Here is a 20,193-nt window from a genome sequence, read left to right on the forward strand (position 1 = left end):
GCCCATAGTATCACTGGTACAGGTAAGGGCTGCAACAATCCTCCCAGAGGCTTTGTTACCACCTTATCTTGTTGACATATTAGACAGCTCCTGACATACTCATCTACATCTTTCCTTATGTTCTGCCAATAGAAGCCTCTCTCAACCAATGCGAGGGTTCTCTATCCCGGATTGCTCTTAGTTTCTCTAGATCTGGATGAATGAAACCTTTTCCAATGATGTACCCCAAGAAGTGCACCTCTTCCTAAGCAAACACACATTTCACCTTCTTGACAAAAAACTTGTTCTCCCGGAGTAACTGAAATACTTCTACCAAGTGTTGCTTGTGCTCCTCCATGTTCTTTCTATAAACTAGTATATCATCCAGATACACCACCACAGACTTATCCAATAGAGGTTGGAACACATCGCTCATGAGTGTACAAAATATTATGGGTGTATTGTATAGACCAATCAACATCACCATGAACTCATATGACCCATACCTGGTCACACATGCAACCTTCTCCTTGTCTCCTACTGCAATCCTCACTTGATAGTAGCCCTACTTAAGATCAAGCTTGTTGAAGACCTTTGCCCCAAAAAATCAGTCAAAAAATTCAGCAATAAGAGGAAGGGGATACTTATTTTTGATGGTAAACTTGTTCAGGGCCTTGAAGTTGATACATAACCTCAACGTTCCATCTTTCTTTTTCTGGAACAACATGAGCGCCCCATACAGAGAATGGGATGGCTTGATGTAACTCACCTCAAGTAGCTCCTCCAACTACCTCTTTAGTTCTACCATCTCTAGACCAGATAACCTATATGCAACCTGTGCTGGTGGCTTTGGCCCTAATACCATTTCAATCTTGTGATCTACAGTTCTCCTCTCTGGGAGTTGAGCAGGTAGCTTGACTGGCATTGTGTCCTCAAACTCCATAATGAATTCATCTACTTCTGGTGGAATGTGTGTCTCCTGCACATGATCAAGTTCATCCCAACCTCTAAGTAGCACTACTAGAAACATTGGTTCCTTACCATGCTTCTTGGCCACCTTTTTCATTCCCAATGCTGAAATCATCGGAGCCTTCCTAGAGTGTCGCTTCTTTGTCATCTTCACCAAGCATGTCTTCTTCAAATCTAAAAACACCAAACGAATCCAAGTGAGGTATCACCACAACCTTGCTAATCTTCAAGAACTCCTGACCCAAAATCAACTTGAAATCATCCATTTCGATCACTGTCAAATCCATGCGACCCTGCCACAAGCCAACTTTAAGTGGTACGTCCTGGACAATACCATGTATCTTTTTTAACGGGGAACTCACCACCTTGAAAGAGAATTCATCAGCCTACACCTTCAACCCCAGATCTTGAGCTCTCCCAGCTGAGATAAAGTTGTGAGTGGCTCCTATATCCACCATAGCCATTGTGTACTTCCCACTCAACTAGGCCTCCATGTAACAGAACTTGTTTTGGTTCTCAAGTTCAACAATTGTAGCCTTAGGCTGATCGGTGGCATTGACTACACCCAAATGCTAGATCACACCCATTGCTGCAATCTGACCATCCTAGTCTATTGCCATTTATGTAGAGTTCAACCTCTTCCGCTATGGACATTATCTCACCCAATGTTCTGAGCCTCCACAGATGAAACACTCACACTCTCTCTTGTCACTCTTTGACTCAACATCTCTCAAACCTTTGTTGAAACCTTTACCATTTGAGGACTTTCTTGTCCCACTCTATTTACTACTAGAAGAGTCCCCTTTCTCTTAGACTTTCCATCATCCTTGGGTTGGAACTACTTCTTGTCTTTTCTTGGTGGGTTGGATCCACCTGAAGCACCCTGTTCCTTCAGCAAATCCTTGTAGTCAACCAGTTGATCCATGACTAAAATGGCCTCCTTGACATTTGGAACCTTCAGCTTATGGAGCTCATTCTGAGCCCATAGTGCCAGAACTTTCAAGAAGTGATACAACTTAAGATCTTGATCCATATTTGGAAATTCCAACATAAGGACCCAGAAAGCTTTGATGTAATCTTGGATCTTCCCTATTTGCTTTAGGTCTGAAAGTTGTTTGAAGGAGGTCCAACCTGTATCCTTTGGCTTGAGCTACTCCTTGAGTTCATCCCACAACTTGTTCCATGTTTCTACCTTGACTACCGACCTACTAGCCTCCATGTCCTAAAATCTGGCCCTCCACCAAAGCTTAGCTACTCCAGTGAGGAATCTTGTGGCCATCTCCACCTTTTCTTTATTTGTCAGTCCCCTTGTTGATTTTAGGTACCTTCCCATGTCAAAGAATAAATTATCCATGATCTTATCATCTCGATCACCCTCATAATTTTTAGGTGGTCTCACTCTTGCTCCCTTGGTAATCCCTTCTTGAGAAACACAACTCTTGACAAAATCGATCTCTAGAAGAGCCTTCTTCAACTGGCCTTTGAGTCTAACTCATTCTTTTTGTTCATGTCCATACAGGATCTAGAGATGCTTGATATCTCCTTCAACTAAGTCCAATCATCCTTTTGCAGTCTCCATGCACCTTGGCAACACCTCATCTTCCAAAGACTCCAAACGATTGGTCACCTCAAAAAGTCTTTCCTTTGTCTTGGACCTCTCAGTGATGTGAGCATGGGGTGAGCCCTGCTCTCCTTCTGACTCGCTATCAGCATCCCCACCCTTGGCCATAACTGCTGAAAAACTGAACCCTCTTAGTGTGCTAGCTTGGGGTTATCCAAAACCTTGTGCTCTGATACCAACTGTCATAGGGATAAATTTTCCCGTGCAGCACCGACGATCTTTTAGGTACTTGTCTATGAGATCCAAGCACTTCCAAGAACTTAGACTATGCCTATAAGCACTCCCAAGCTCCAGAACCTACACACACACACTTGTACAACACTACAAACTTGCATAGTGGAATCCTTACACAATAACACAATGTTGGGGAAATAAGATAGCTTTATTAAACTGAATAAATGGCCCCTGGCCTAGTCTACAAACAATTCCAACTATGTCATTGGTCACTACCCCAAGTACTTCCCAAGCACCCGATTACAAGTTCCCACCCCTTGATCTGCGTCCACTCTTGAAACACCAATACAGATACCACTGCACCTCACCCTTGGCTGTAGCTTCTCACGTAGACTCCTAATCCACAACAACCCTATCTTCTTTGAAATTCAACCTGGTGCACTACTGACTCTCTCATGAGCCTGCAATGACTTACCCAACACACGACCCAGGCCCCCTCCCTGAACGGGGACTCCAAGTCTCATTGCTTCTCTGTTGCTGCTTCTACTTCACACCTCTACTCTGTAATCGCTCTGAACACCTTTTTCTCACTGGAATGCTATTTTGGTTCTCCTTGGATTTCTCCACCATGAACCTTCACCTTGGGAAAGTAAAGCACATTGTAGAAACGTTCTCTCATGAACGGTGGGGTACTCTGCTTCCCCCTATATAAGTTTTTCATCTAGTTCTCACACAACTGTAGTTTGGCATTAACCATTTGTCAATCACCACAACTTCCACCTACTGAGAATCAGAAGGGACTTATCACCCTAGAAGCCTACTGACCTCCCTGAGACAATAGGCCCTTACATCTATCTCTGGGAGTTATTGTGATTATAGCCATTGTATCATCCCTTGTGCAAGAACTATCGGTACCATATGTTGTTTTGTTGAGGTTTATGTTATATCCCTCCTCATAGTCTTCATGTGTAAGTTTAACATCCATGATATGTGCTATAAGGTCATCTTCAAACCATCCTAAATGAAATGGTTCATCATGACCCCAGTCTCTGAGACAAAGATTTTTTGTCGTCATCGTATTTCGGTACTTTTGACAACATGCAAATTTGGTTATCATTTGTGTGAGTCTCTAGATGTTGTTCATCTCTATCAAGTATTTCCTATGAATCATTTTTTACTACATCTCTTGAGCTAATGGCATGGATAGTATAATTATATGAGACTTTTGTGTAGCTAGCTATATTATCTTGTGTTCTTGATGTAGTAGCCTTCCCTTTGTCATGTTTAAAAAATGGATCCTTAAAGATTGTGTGATTTGTGTTTGTTGAAGTTTTATCCGTATCGATCGTGATGTCACCTTGGTCTGGCATATCTTGGACCAAGTTTTTCAACTTATAGAAACTCACCATTTTGTGACCTTTAGTATGATGATAATCACATAAATCATTATCATTCCACCATGTAGGTTTGAAAGGACCTGGTTCATATACTCTTATCTCCGAAAAAGTGATCATGTTTGTTTGTATTAACTTTTTTAGCAATGATTCAATAGGTTCCCCTAGAGATGTGTAATTCCTTCTTGGAGCATTTACCCTGGGGTACTTTGTGTTCATGTTTTGCATAGCATTTACATTTTTTGAGGTAGTGTTATTCTCTATATGTGGATGTAGTTATTGACTTGTACCTTGTAGAGATAAAACCGTTTTAGTTCTATTCACCGTACGGGCGTCTACAACACTATCGTTGGTCACATTTTTGTTTTTCAACCAAAATTTGGATTTATCATTGTTGTTGTTGTTGCCATACTTAATGAGACCTTGTTCCACTAGTCCTTTCTCACACTTTATAGCTTTTTCAGTGATTTGTTTAAATGTGGTCAAACATTGCTTTTGTATTGGGTACTTGATCTTAGGGATTATGTTTTCTGTGAACATATCCACTTGCTCTATTTTTGGAATAATAGTCTTGCACCTCCTATAGAGATCTCTCCATCATTGTATGAAGGATGTAAATGTTTCATTCTCATATTGTTTCGTGACACACAAGTCCATTAAAGTGACTGGGGTTTCAATGTTATGTGAATATTTTGTAATAAAGTGTCTAGCTAATTCTCCCCATGATGTGATAATTGGTGGTAAATGTGAAAACCAATCTAAGGTTGAGCCTCCTAGACTTTTAGGGAACAACCTCATTAGGTAAGTGTCATCTGTTGCAACCTCTATGCATGCCATAAAAAACTCTCTGATGTGGTCTCTAGGATCACCTTTCCCTTGATATCTGTCAAATTTTGATGTTTCAAAATGTGGTGGGAAAGGCGACATGTATAAAGTGTGATCAAAAGGATAAGGACATAAGTCTTGCATTGTGTAGCTCTTTTTATCATTATTGGTTTGCATAATCGTCACTTGTTGTTGCAAATTATGTAATTGTTGTGTCAGAATATCTGTTTGGGTCAAAGGTACACCTTCTGTCTATGTATGTCCCACAAAAGGATTTGTGGTAGCATAACTAGGGGGTTGTTGGAAGGTACCATGATTATAATTTTGTGTGTTGTATGTTACACTAGGTACCATGAAATGAGTGACATGTGAACCCATGTTTGGCTGAGTTGTACTTGTTGTATTGGTAAGACCTAGATTTGCATTTTGAGGACTATATGTTGATCCTATAGAATAGGAAACCAGAGGTTGGGTTGCACTTGTTGTATGAGGAATATGTGTTTGAACAGGTGTTGAGAGACTTGATATTATCGGTATGGTCTATATTGGTGTGCTAACATTTATTGTTGAAGATGATGCACTTGACTGAGAGTTTGCGTTTGAACTGTCATTTGTTTGTATAGGTGCACTCTAAGGAAAACTAGAGGTTGTTGTTTGCATTTGTGTTATATGTGGTATTTGACTATTATATTCACCTAGAGTATTTCCTAGTGGTAATATTTTTGTGACATCAAAATCTTCAGGTAATTTCATCCCATTTTGTAATAACAATGAGAACTATTTGTCCCTATCACTATGTATAAGTGCATCTAAGATCATAAGGACATGTGGGTCTTGTTCAGCTGATTCAATCTCTTCTTGTGTTAAATGATGTTGTAGTTCATGTATTGTGGGCATTCACTAATAATTTGACTATTGACTAATTGATATGTCCATATTCCAATTTGGGTTTACAGACTGGTCGTTGTTTGGGTCCATTATACCTTTTGCCTTTTGTGACCTTGTGACAGGCATTTAAGACTTCTATATGAGGGTGGTTTTAGAACTTTATGCAAGATGACAACTAATGCTAGACTCTAGACCTAAGTATGGGATATGCAAGACCAGACTAGACTCTCTATTGAGGATTTGGATGCAAGACCTATTGAGTGTTTTGAGATTTCTGCAACGCAAGTTTTTCAAGTTCTTCTCTTAGACGTTCTATAGAAATGTCTCTATTAATCCTACGAGAAATTTTATACTTGATATTTATCTCATACTTGACTCCTATATACTGGGGTGTGTTTCTCCTTGATTCCTAGGCTAAGTTAGCTAGACCATCAATAATTTCTTGCTGACCACTGCTTGGCACTAGATTAGGTTGCTCGAAGGGGAGAAAACCATCACCTGGGAGACCCATTGAGATGCATGCTATGACTTTGTAGGATGATTATGCAAATGATGATGGACTAAGGCATATGTATATAAAGTCTAGACAAGGACTTATATGAGGACAATAATGAGGACTGAGGAGGATAATAAGGATGTAAATAAGGACTATGCAAGGACTACGGATGATAGTAAGGACGTAAATGAGGACTATGCAAGGACTTAGGATAATAGTAAGGACGTAAATGAGGACTATGCAAGGACTAAAGATGATAGTAAGGACATAAATGAGGACTATGCAAGGACTACCTATGGTCACAAGTGTATAAACCTTTGAGTTTTGACATTTCAAAAAAATGGACTTTGTTTTCAATAGTTTCGTGCATATGACAAGTTTTGTGTTTTGCCAAGTTTGAGAACAATTGTCTGGAGGTAAATATAATTGACTGAACTTGGTTTTCAAATAATCTCAAAAAATTTAGAGATACGTAGGATAGGGCCTGAAATAGCCCAAATAACTGACTCAATACTAGTTTGATACAACGATACATAAAAATACACATAAGACAATCTTAGGCTAGAAAGTGGACACCATTCAATGAAGCCCCCACAACAAAATACTGAAACAAGACAGATAGATAGAGATTCTGGCAGCAATGGCTCCACTCCACAACACACACTTCTCGGGCATGCTAGTCTCTCTTACCCCAAAGATCTGAAGATCTTATCACCGAGGTATTTCTATCTCATAATGCAAGGTAGGTGAGGGGTATCTATGGGGTATGATCCGCACTCTCGGAATCACTGAATGTAAGATTTTGGGCTACTAAGTTGGTTTTTATTATAAAATTTTGAGGGGTCCTGTGAGATTTTGCCAAGATCAAGAGCTCAATGAAAAGCACAATAGAGACAAAATATAGGATAAGAATAAATTGTATTCTCATCAATAGATAAATGATCAATTGTTCCATTTACATACAATGTAGATGAGCCTACTTATATAGGCAAGGCTTATGGATATGTGAGCACACAAACATGACATGTGGCTCAATAAGAAACAAGGGTAGGTAGGAGAAATAATATAATAGTCCACATGAGGTGGATCACCCACTGAATGTGGAGTGTAACAACAAGATCAACACCATAAAAGGTGGAAATTCTCCTACACACACTATCCCAATGTTGCACAAACACTCAAGTGTCTCATACCCAAACTACTATGAAATGCATTTCCTAAGTAAACTTAAGTAAAGTGTAATAATATCCATGATGAATAATTATTTACACCAACACCCCCCCTTAAGTGCAACTTAGGGGAATGCCCTTAAGTCTACAATGCAACTAAGCAATGCAAGATGGGTCTTGAATCCTAGGCCATGTTAGGTAACCATGTACAGATGCAAATGCATGCAAAACAATGCAAGGAAATCTCTCACAAAGCGGGGAAAGAGAGAAAAACCCAATGGGAAAAAACCCTCCCCCAAAAGAGAGATGAAAACCATGTATAAAGAACTCTTATAGAAGTATGTGAAGGACAAAACCCCATGTGAGGAAAAATTCCCCCCCATATGAGAGAAGAAGAAGAAGAAGAGAGACTAGGAAGCGCCCCCCCCCCCAATATGGAATTTGCACCAATGATAGAAACTCAAAGATGAATGAAGAAACTGATCCATGAATGTCAAACCATGTTCCTCCCCTTAGGAAGAAACAAAACTAAAGGTGGATCCAAAAAGTCTCCCCAACCATGAAGGGAAGATGAAGTGAAAATACTCATGATGAAAGGAATCTCTTAAATCTGCTCAAGTGTCCCCATGTTGATGCTGAAGGTAACCTCATCCAAAGGTGGTAAACTGTGCCACACTGCTGAAAAAGGCACTCCAAGATTTAGTGGAGAAGAATGTAGAACAATATCCAAAGACTCATATGTCTCCTCAAAAGATAAAGAGACCTCCTCCAAGTGTTGTACAAAAGTGTCCACAATCATGTCAACCTCTAAAGATTGATCATGTAGAGAATGAACAAGAGGGTCAGAGTTATCCCTCACAACAATGAAAGAAGGATCATCTTCATCAAAGAGAAGATGAATGCCATCAATGGTGTCTCCCAAATCTGCAATGTAGGAGTCCACAAACAAACCTGCAATGTCTGTCAAGTAGGCATCCCAATCAATTGAAGCTGGAACACATGAAATATCCTACTGCACTGAATCATAAGAAGGAAAAACTATCACAATAGTTTCATCATCAGGTGCAATAGGTGGTGTGATATCAATAGAAGGAGATGAAATGCAAGGCTCAAGAATGGGGTCACATGTGAGAATCCCCAAGTTCAAATGCCCAAAGTTCTCCTCAAAATCTGAATTATCAACATAGGAAGAATCAACCTCATCAATAGGACCAAAATCTGAAAAATAGTACAACCGAGATGGATGATCAACCACCTCAGTCACAATGATAGCTCCACTCTCCAATTCTCTAATGATAACTGAATTAGGTGTGAACTCCACACTTTTCCTAGTTGCCCCATGTGTGATTTGATAGATGGAAAGAAGATTATTTGTCAAGTGGGGTACACACAACACATCATTGAAGGAGTTATCCCCAATGGCAATAGATTCTTTCCCAGTCACATCCATGTATGTGTGATTGCCCATCAAAATCTGCGTAGCAAACATAGACTGCAAAGATGCCATATGATGAGAAGCCCCTGAATCTAGAAGCCATCTCCCTGAATCATGACTTGTAGTAGCACAATGAGCTTGCCCCTTTCCTTTATTTGTCCCAAAAGAGTGATCATTTCCTTTATCCTTGGAAGAAGAAGCTGATGTAGACATTCTAGAAGGTAGGTTGATTCTATTCTTCTCAAGAAGATTCTTCAACTCATCAATATCCTTCTTATAACAATAATGTTCATCATGTCTTGACTTCTTGCAATATGCACAAAAAAGATTGTCCTTATATGATTTCCTCTTAGGTGAGAATGGTGAATCACCTTGTTGTGGAGAGGAAGATTGTGCTCCATTTTGTTGTGGTTTAGACTTAGGTTGCTTTTGATTCTTGCCTTTTCCTTGATTACTTTGATTCCCTTTGTTAGCCACCAAAGCTTGTGACTTTGAAGATTTGAGAATCCCCATCATGGTCAACTTAGATTGCTCAAGTATCAACATCTTTGTGAATGAATCAAATGAGGGAGAAGTGTATGAGGAACCTTGAGCTAACCTACGGGTGTGAAATCTAGATACAAAGGCTGCATACTCTGAAGGAAGCTTGTCTAACAAGTTATAAACCAATTGAGCATCCTTTTTGTCAATTCCACAATCCTTTAGCTTTTCTCTTAGCTCAGTTGCTTTTGTGACATAATCTTGGATTGTATCAAAATCCTTGGGATCCAAACTTGTGAGTTCACTATCAAGCTTGTAGCCCTTAATCTCATCAACTTGACCATACAATTTCTTAAAAATATCCCAAGCCTCTTTAATTGTTGTACACTTATCAATGTGAAAAATGAGGTCATATGATACATACTTTCTAAGAGTTCCAAGTGTCATAGCATTCTTAGTAAGCCATTCAATTTGAGCATTAGGATCAGCCTTAGGATCAGGTGGTGTTGTAATAGTTTCATTTACATAATGAATGAGTCATTTTTCCATTAGTTTACTCCATGCCTTAATTTTTCATGATGCATAATTATGAGGAGTTAAAAGTGGAAATTTAGGAGAACCCATAGCACCAAAATGGAAAAACACAAGATAGAGAGAGGCACAATCACACAAGGCACCCCCCCAAAATACTCAATCAAGAAATCCCCCCAAAATGGTGATTTTGGCACTTTATACTTAGTGCATATACAATGAGCCACTTGCAGAACAAGGAAAATTGGACTTCTGATTTCAATTTACAACTTCTCAAAATGAGATCTAAGAGACTTCAACAAATACTGCTAGTGATCTAAACTGAGATCCAAGCAAAATGCAAGTACCAAATATGCCAAAAATGGCCAAATACTGAAAGTACAATTTCTACTTAAAATCACTGCAAATAGATGGTAGATTATGAAAGTAGATGAAAAAATATTCACTTTCAAAAAAAACAACACCTGTAAAGGAGTCCATATGAGCCCAAACTAAGCCTCCAAAGTTGTTAAAATCGGGATTTCATGATTTTCAAAAAACCTATATCTGAAAATCAGAAAAAGCCTACACCACTGTACTTATCACAAAATTCTACCCCAAAACAAAAAAAATTGCTCGAAAAAAATGAGTACGGATGAGTGAGATATCGCTATTTGAAAATTGCCTGCAAAATTATAATTTCTGGAAAATTTCCGCCGCAGCATCAAACTTCAAATGCCTCTAGATTTGGCCTCCAAAGCCCAATTTGGATGAAACAAAAGGCAAAACTAACTTTCTTGGACCTCCTAAATCCAATGGTAACCTCAGATTTGATCCATCAAGCTTCAATAATAACCTGCAATAGAAAACTCCAAAATAAACGACCCCAAATAGCATCAAATTTCTCTCAATTGGCAAACCAATGACACTCTAATGGCTCTGATACCATGTGAGACATGGACCAGCTTTGATACCATGTGAGATTTTGCCAAGATCAAGAGCTCAATGAAAAGTACAATAGAGACAAAATATAGGATAAGAATAAACTGTATTCTCATCAATAGATAAATGATCAATTGTTCCATTTACATACAATGTAGATGAGCCTACTTATATAGGCAAGGCTTATGGTTATGTGAGCACACAAACATGACATGTGGCTCAATAAGAAACAAGGGTAGGTAGGAAATAGGTGTGGGTAGGTAGGAGAAATAATATAATAGTCCACATGAGGTGGATCACCCATCGAATGTGGAGTGTAACAACAAGATCAACACCATAAAAAGTGGAAATTCTCCTACACACACTATCCCAATGTGGCACAAACACCCAAGTGTCTCATACCCAAACTACTATGAAATGCATTTCCTAAGTAAACTTAAGTAAAGTGTAATAATATCCATGATGAATAATTATTTACACCAACAGGTCCCGATCCAACGACGGATTCTCAGAGGAAGCCACTTAAGACTTTAGTTGAGCTTATCAATGTAGGGAAGGCCCCCACATATGTCGAATTCACTCAACACTCTAGCTGCCTAACTAGTATATTTATAAAGCGACTCAAAAAACTCACTCGAGAGTACGCTGGGAGAGATGATATCCCCAATGCATCCCAATTTCAAGTACCTCGATGGGGTGATGAAATCCCTAGTCAAAGATACCCCTCTCTACATGAAACAAAATAAAATTGAGTGTCATTGTCACCTCCTTCCTTTCTCCCAAGATCCCAAAGGCGAGTGAAAAATTAGTCAATGCAATAGTAGGTCCACCCCAAACATGATAAAAATTCTTTCCCTTAAGAAAAACAAATATGATTTAATCTATATGTAGCCTAATTCATGTTCATTTTAAAGACCAAATTGAGGTGTCGAATATGCATGTGCATGTCAATTTTAAACACCAAACTGAAATGTGAAGGCATGCATGTCAATTTTAACCATTGTTGATTTTAAGCCCAAATTGAAGTGTTATACATGCATGTCAATTTTAACCATTTTTGATCTTAAGCCCAAACTGAAGTGTTATACATGCATGTCAATTTTAACCATTGTTGATTTTAAGCCCAAACTGAAGTGTTATGCATGCATGTCAATTTTAACCAATGTTGATTTTAAGCACCAAAAAATGAAGTGTGAGAGCATGAGTGCAGTTAATCTAATACTAATCTGATCCTTTCTGTAAATTTTCCACAGGCTGCAAATAGATGATTAGTAGTAAAATTAAATCAACATAAAATAGAGAACCCAAAATTAACAGAAACGAATGTGTGATGATACTTGTGCGTTTGCGTGACCCTGAATAGGCAATTGTGTAATTATGTACGATTGATTGCATGATCTTGACAGAGTGAATGAATGATCCTAATAGGTCAACTGCGTGATGATAACAAGGCGATTGCATGACACACAAGCAGATAACACAAAAAATAAAAAATTGAAGCTAAATTTGATCAGAAACTTGCAAAACAAATTGTGAGGCTCTAGCTAGATCTCTCGTCATCCATTCAATGTTATCAAAATCATATTTAACCCGATATGAGAGAACTAAGTTGTTGTATCTATCGATGGTTGGTTGTTCTTCCCAATCTTGTATCTACTTTTCTACTTTCAGAATTCTCTGATAGCATCTAGCCTATCTTCTTTGCTCCTTTGTCCTTCTGGCACATGAAATCTTGAATTGTACCTTGTGTGCCATAAACTGTTATAACAAAAACATGCAATAAAAATAATCTATTTCCAGGTTTACTCAATTTCATGCAGAATTACACAGATCAAAGAACAGAAAGGAAATAAGATTAAAAATAACAGAACAATAATTTTCCTAACGAATACGTAATAATCTCAGAGCGAATGCGTGATCCTGAGAAGTCGATTACGTGATCCTGAAAGGTCGATTGTGTGACCCTAAAAGGTCGATTGCGTGACCTCGAAAGGTTGATTGCGTAGTTCTGTCTATGCGATTGCATAATGATGCAATCGCGATTGCATAATGATGCAATCGCGAATGCATGACGAAGAGAACTTTTTTGAAATCCGTGCAAAACCTACCAAAAAGGAATAAATTTGTACGATCTGCAAAAATAACACAAAAAATAGAGGAGGTTAATTAGTTTTTATTCACATCGGGTTCACCAAAATGTCGCATGCAAAAATTCATCTTTAAAGCATCAATTAAAATTCAAAGGGAAGTCACGAATCCCTATCTAATCAAAGAATTCAAATAAATAGACAATGAAATAACACAACCAAATCAAAATAGGAATTATAAAGCAATTCAATCAAAACTCCCTATTCCGTGACTGCGTATAACTTCCATTTTTGTTCTCCTCTCTGTGGTATGGTGGCTCTCTAATATTGCACTGACAACCTACAATTGACACAAAGATTCAAAGTTCGTGGTTGTTGAAAATGGAGATTGAATGCTCAATTTATAGATTTTTGGATAAGATTGATTGAAAGCTGGAATAGATTGATCAAGAGGTGGAACTTGGATGAGCTCACATGAAAATTGATAGTTGAACTGCTGATTTGGAGGTGAAACAAAATAGATTGAATAGATTAATTGAGTCAACTGATTGAGAAAAAGCTAACTGAAGGAAGAAAAAGAATGATTGGAGGAAATTAAGAAGATGACAAAGCTAACTAGAAGATGAAAATAGAGATTGGAGAGATAAATGATTTAATTAATTAATTGATTGAATTAATTAATTTAGCATGTGCTTGCACTTTAACTTAGATTTTTAATTTAATTCAAATAATTGAATTTATTTTAAATTCAATTTAGTATTTGAATATATTTAGAACTTAACTTTGATTTTCAATTTGGTTTTTGAAATCATGCACATGTATTTGAATTTAGAAGAAATTAGAAGAATTTGAAATTAAATGAAATTAGAATTTGGGGATTTGGAAATGAAGAATTAATTAGCTAATTAAATAATTTAAAGAAACTATTTAATTATTTTAGAAATGGAATTTAATTAAATAATAAAGATTATTTAAATTAAAGGATTAAAACATAATTAATTAAATAGCAAATATTTAATTAATATTTAGAAAAGGGTTAAATGATTAATTGATTAGGGATAGAAATTAAAAATAGAATTTATTTAAATAATAAAGATTATTTAAATTAGGGAATTAATCAGAATTAATTAAATAATTAATATTTAATTAACGTTAGAAAATGGTTAAAATGATTAAATGAATAAGAAATAGAATAATTAGTAAGATGTCGAGGAAAATTGAAATTAGAAGAATACGATTAATTACCTTAATTAAATAATTAAAGAATTATTTAACTAATTAGACGAATAATTAGTACATGATCAATGAGACATTTTTAGGTGTCTACACTTACTACCAGAGAAAAAATCTCCTCAAAATCAATTTCTTCCAGTTGAGAATATCCTTTACAAATAAGTCTATCTTTGTTTCTAACAACTTCACCTTTCTCATTCAATTTATTCTGGAAGACCCATTTAGTTCCAATTATATTTTTGTCTTTAGGTTTCGGAATAAGAATCAATGTATTGCTATTTTCAATTTGATTCAATTCTTCTTCAATTTTTTTTACTCAATGTTCATCCTTACATGCTTCATTCACATTCTTAGGTTCAATCTTAGAAATCAAACAATATTCAACCGGATCTTCTGCAATTCTTCTCCTAGTCTGAACACCTTTATTTCTATCTCCTATGATCTAATTCTCTAAATGATTCAATCTTACATACTTGGGAGTCTTAGGTTTTTCTTTATTTTCAAAGTCTTGAGCTCTTTCTTCACTTGCACTAGTTCATTCACTTTGATTCTCTAGATTCACCGAAATGATCTGAACTTGATTCTAGGTCTGCAGTTTCTTTGATCATCTGAATCATATTTGCAATATCTGATCTGTCTCTCATCACTTAAATCAACTCTTTCATTAGCACTCTCAACTATCTTTCTTAGTCTCTTGTTATAACACCAATACACCTTTCTTTCATTAGAATAACCAAGAAATATTCCTTCATCAAATCTAGCATCAAACTTCCCTAAATATTCATCTCTTCCGATCAAGAATTTGCTTCCAAAAATTTTGAAATATTTAATATTAGGAGCATAACCAAACCATATTTCATAAGGAGTCTTACTGGTATCACCTTTCATATGCACGTGGTTAAGAGTGTACACAACAATACTTATAGCTTCTTGCCAATAAACATGCAGAACATTTTCTTGCAACATCATTATCTTAGAAACTTCCTAAATAGTTTTTTTCTTCCTTTCCACCACTCCATTTGGTTGAGGGGTTCTCAGAGTAGACAATTGTCTTCTTATCCCATGCTCTTCACATAATGCAATAAACTCACCGAAAATGAATTCTCCACCTTTGTCAGATCTTAGACACTTCAGCTTCAAACCTGTTTTGGTATCAACCATAACTTTGAAAATATTGAACTTCTTCAACAATTCAGACTTCTCCCTTAAGAAAGTAACCTACATCATCCTTAAATAGTCATCAATCGGCAACATGAAATATTTGTCTCCTTGCAAGCTTCTAACTCTAGAGGGTCCACACAAATAAGTGTGAACAAGATCTAATAATCCATTAGAAAAATTCTTCTTACTCTTGAAAGATATTCTGGTCTATTTCCCTAACTGATATTCCTTGCACATAGGGTTAGCAGGATCCATCAATTTTGGAAGATCTCTTACAGCCAGAGTAGAACTTATCTTAACAATGTTCTTAAAATTCACATGGCACATTCTTCTATACCACAACCAGATTTCATCAACTTGATAAATCAAACATCTTTTACTAGAGCTATTCAAGTGAAAGATATTGCCTTTAGTCTTTGTACCAGATGCGATCTCTATTCTAGAGCTACCCACGATTCTACATTTTCCATTCTTGAACTAAACATCATAACCCTTGTCAACCATCTGTCCAACACTCAAAATATTATGATTTAGGCTGTCTACATACAAGACATCATCATTACTATGCTTACCATCAAGAGAAATAGAACCTCTACCATAGATTATACCAGCTTTATAATCTCCAAATTTCACAAGTTGACCTTTATACTTCTCCAAGCTCACAAACTTAATCTTATCACCTGCCATATGATGAGAGAATCTATTGTCTATTACCCATTCATCTTTCTCTTCAACCTATGCAACCAAATCTCTTTTCACATTCACGAAGATAGCAAAATCAATATGCATTGGATCATCTTCCTTGATAGAAATAAACACCCATTCATTATCACTTTTATTTCCCTTATTTGATTCATCATATGAAACACCTTCATCAACAACATAATAACATCTTTTTGAAAATTTAGGCTTGTAAGTTTTCTTAGGAACTATTTTCGGACATCTTGAGATAAAATGTTATATCTTATTACATGAAAAACATTTAAGAGCCAACTTTCCTTCATACTTATCATCTCATTTAGGAAATATCCTAGCAATTAGTACTTCAATCTCCTCAAGCTCTTGCTCTTCTTCTTCCATTTCCTTCATCTCTTTCTCATATCTTGACATCCTACTTGAACAACTCTCTCCTGGATGATATCTATGTTTATCCTTTTTGGAAATAGTCGCTTTGAATGTAAATTCTACTTTAGGAAGGGTATCACCAAACTCAATTCAAAGGTTGATAACTTACCAATCAACATGTATCTGGTCACACCAGTCTTCTCCCATCCTCAACATCTCATACTTTCCTTTCAGGTTCTACAACTTAGCAATCTTCACATAGTTGTAACCTTCATATAGGGTTTCCAACTTCTTCCAGATCTCATGAGCAGTCTGCAATTCCATAACATTTGTCATTTTACAATTAGTCAAGGCACTCAAAATTACCTCCTTATCTCTAATATTACATTCAACTTCCTTAATCTCATCTGGAGTTGAAGGTCCATTTGTAGGAGCATTATACTTACTCTTTGTAATAGTCCAGTAAGATTTTCCAATGCATCTAAGATGACATTCCATTTGGCTCTTCCAAAGAGAGTAGTTAGTACCATCAAATCTCAAAATTTCCTTCTTGTAAGACACCATACTGGATCACCTCAAGCAGTTAATCTTCTCTAGAGGAACCCACTCTAATACCAATTGATGAAATAACTCTAATTTTGGGCAGACAACTATGAGGGGGAGGGGGGTGAATCAGTTGTCTCACAAACTTGCACACATTAAACTTATTCTTAGATCTTATTATTAAGCATGAAAGCATGAATCAACAACACAACACATGAACACACAAAATAACAAGATATTTGATGTGGAAAAACTAGTCAAGGGAAAAACCATGGTGGGAACCTACCCACAATATGATGATACTGTTGGCATATGGACACTCCAATGAGACATTGTGTGTGATTGAAGGTTTTGTCATTGATGGCAACCTTGCAATCCTATGGCACCAGCAAGACATTATACCGGCAAAGCATTACACAGGCAACCTTGCAATCCTATGGCACTAGCAAGACAGTGCATCAGCATCAGCAAGATCACTCTACACCAGCACCTACACCGACACAAAATAAAAGATGTACACCAGCACAGAAGAAAAGATGTATACTGGCACAGAGGCCGACAGGATTTTTGATATGTAATATTTTGTTTATTATTGTAAAAGCCGACTTGGGAAATTGTAAAATGACTCTTGTATATAAAAAAGATCATTGTAGACATTTGTAAGATATGGATAGAAGCATAAAGAAAATTATTAGGCAGACCTAATGTGCGAATTATAGGTCAAGGGTATATGTAAAGAATAGAGCAAGAACCGGTACTGAATTTGGCATTGAAGATGCTATTGTAAAGCAGTACAAAATATTAGATTTGTATAATCCTCATTGTAAGTTAGTGTGACTTCTTATTGAGTAGTGTGCTCTAGGTAGTTGGCCTTCCTGCATGTGCAGGCCCCTATTGTAAGTAAAATTCTCTTATTGGCCAGTAAGTGAATATTGTGGGTCACAAATCCCACTGAGGTTTTTCCCACACCGGGTTTCCTTGTTAAAAATCTTGTGTTATGGTGTTCTTTTCATGTGGATGTTTTTGATTCTATTAATTACATTAATTCTTGCATACCGGTATACTGTTACTTTATGTTCTGCATGTTTTGTCTTAAGAAAATTTCATTACCGGTCAAATACTGATTCACGCCCCCCTCTCAGTATCTGTGGGAACCCTAACAATTGGTATCAGAGCCTGGTCCTCTATTTTCAAAAGCCTAATAGCTTGAGGAAGATCTTGACACTGGTAAAGATGGAAAATTTGATGAAGCAACTTGAAGGAGCTCTTACAGACTATGATGTAGAAAAATTGAAAAACATCAAACTAGAAGATGATTTAAGGGTAGCTCAGGATATCATTCAGGCACTTCAAGAAAATTTTACTGTTGCAAGAAATAAGAGAAGAGAACTTTCTGAAAAATTGCAAAATGAGAATGATGAAAAGGAATCACTTAATGTTATGATAAGCAAATTGAAACAAGAGATCATGACAACAAAAAATGAAATGCGGGATATGACTATGAGATTTTGCAAAGAGATTGAGGACAGGAAGAAGAATGAAGAAGAATTGACCAGAAGACTAAGTGATGCAGCAAATGAGAACACAAGACTTAGCTATGAAAATGACATGTTGAAGACAGATCTGATACATACTCAGAATGACTCGAATGAACTAATGAGACAAAAAGAAATCTTGGAAAGGGAATTGGAAACTGTAAATCAACACAGAGAAAAATTCAAGAAAAGCTCAGAAGAACTTGGTACCTTATTGAAGAATCAAAAACCCAAAGGTGACACTGGTCAATCCTCCCACTGGTCAATGCTCCAAATGCAACAAAATTGGTCATAACTCTGAAAACTGCAGAATGAATGTAAGATGTTATGTTTGTGGAAGATTTGGACATTTATCAAATCAATGCAGAACACAAACCGACATAGGTTATGGGAAAGCTATTCAAAAAAATAATGTAACTTGTTATGCATGTAACAAGATTGGTCATATTGCTAAATTTTGTAGAAATAAAGGTACACCGGTAGACAATAAAAGTACTAGCTTGAAAGGTAAAGAAAAGGTTGAAGAGGTTAAGAAAGAATTCTCAAAGCAATGGATTAGAAAAGCTGATCTAAATATTGGGAATACTCCTTCATCGGTAGAACCAACAAATGCTCCACCGGTAGGACAGAGCAATGCTCCATCGGCAAGAAGTTCTTCATCTAATTGAAGAAAATTATCTTGAGGGTTTGGCAATATAATGACACATGTGCTATTATTCCCTCGGTTAGAGAAAATAAGTTGAAAATCACTCATTACCGACAAATAAAGTTAAGCTAATACATTACCAACAAGAAATTAATGTGGTAGGTAGCGGAAAAGACTTTATAAAATAAGGTTTTGGCTCCATTTCACTTCACCGAGCATTCAAACATTCGAAGAGCGTGAAATCTCCAGAGCTAAGGCATTTCGAGCAAAGAGGCGAAGCATTTCAGCAATCAATCCATCCAAAGGCAGAAAAAGGTATTTATCATCATGGCATCCTCCTCTGCACCTGAATTCATAGCAAACCCTACAATAGTCGAGGTTATAAAACATCCTAGGCCCGTATTTTAGCTAGTTCTCGAGGTAGCTAAGAAAGATGACAAGACAGGTGCTTTTTCCCAAATTCCAAAAGGAGTTGTTTATGCAGAAGATCCTAGAATCTATATCCATTGCAACATAGAGGAATTAGGAGATGAAGAAATTAAAAACATGTATAAGACTGTTATATGTGACAATTCCGAAAATGTAAAACCTGAATATAAAGTTGTTGAAACCCTAGGATTCACTGAAATCCTCTGCATTCCTGAATTTCCCAAGGAAGTGATTAGGATAGTTTTAAGAAGGGTACATGGTTCATTCTTTTGGCTTGATTCAGTTCACAAAATTACAAAGGAAGCTGTGAAAGTAGTAACAGGGTTACCTTCCACTGGTAACAGGCCCGACAAGACTAAGAAGATCTCCAATGACCTAGTAATGAACTTAACTAGTGCAACATCAGATAGAAGGTCTCTAAGGGTTAATGATGTGACCAATATAAATGTTAGATTTGTTAGCATGATTTTAGGGTACAAAGCAACTCATGCAAATAGACTCAACTCAATTTCTAGTTTATGCATTAAGAGTGCTCATGATATGGTAAAAGAAAATGTGAAAATTGATGTATTTGAATGGTTAAAAGATGAGTTGATTGATAACTTAGGCAAA

The sequence above is a fragment of the Cryptomeria japonica genome, chromosome 3 (assembly GCF_030272615.1).
Source record: "Cryptomeria japonica chromosome 3, Sugi_1.0, whole genome shotgun sequence".
Classification (NCBI taxonomy): domain Eukaryota; kingdom Viridiplantae; phylum Streptophyta; class Pinopsida; order Cupressales; family Cupressaceae; genus Cryptomeria; species Cryptomeria japonica.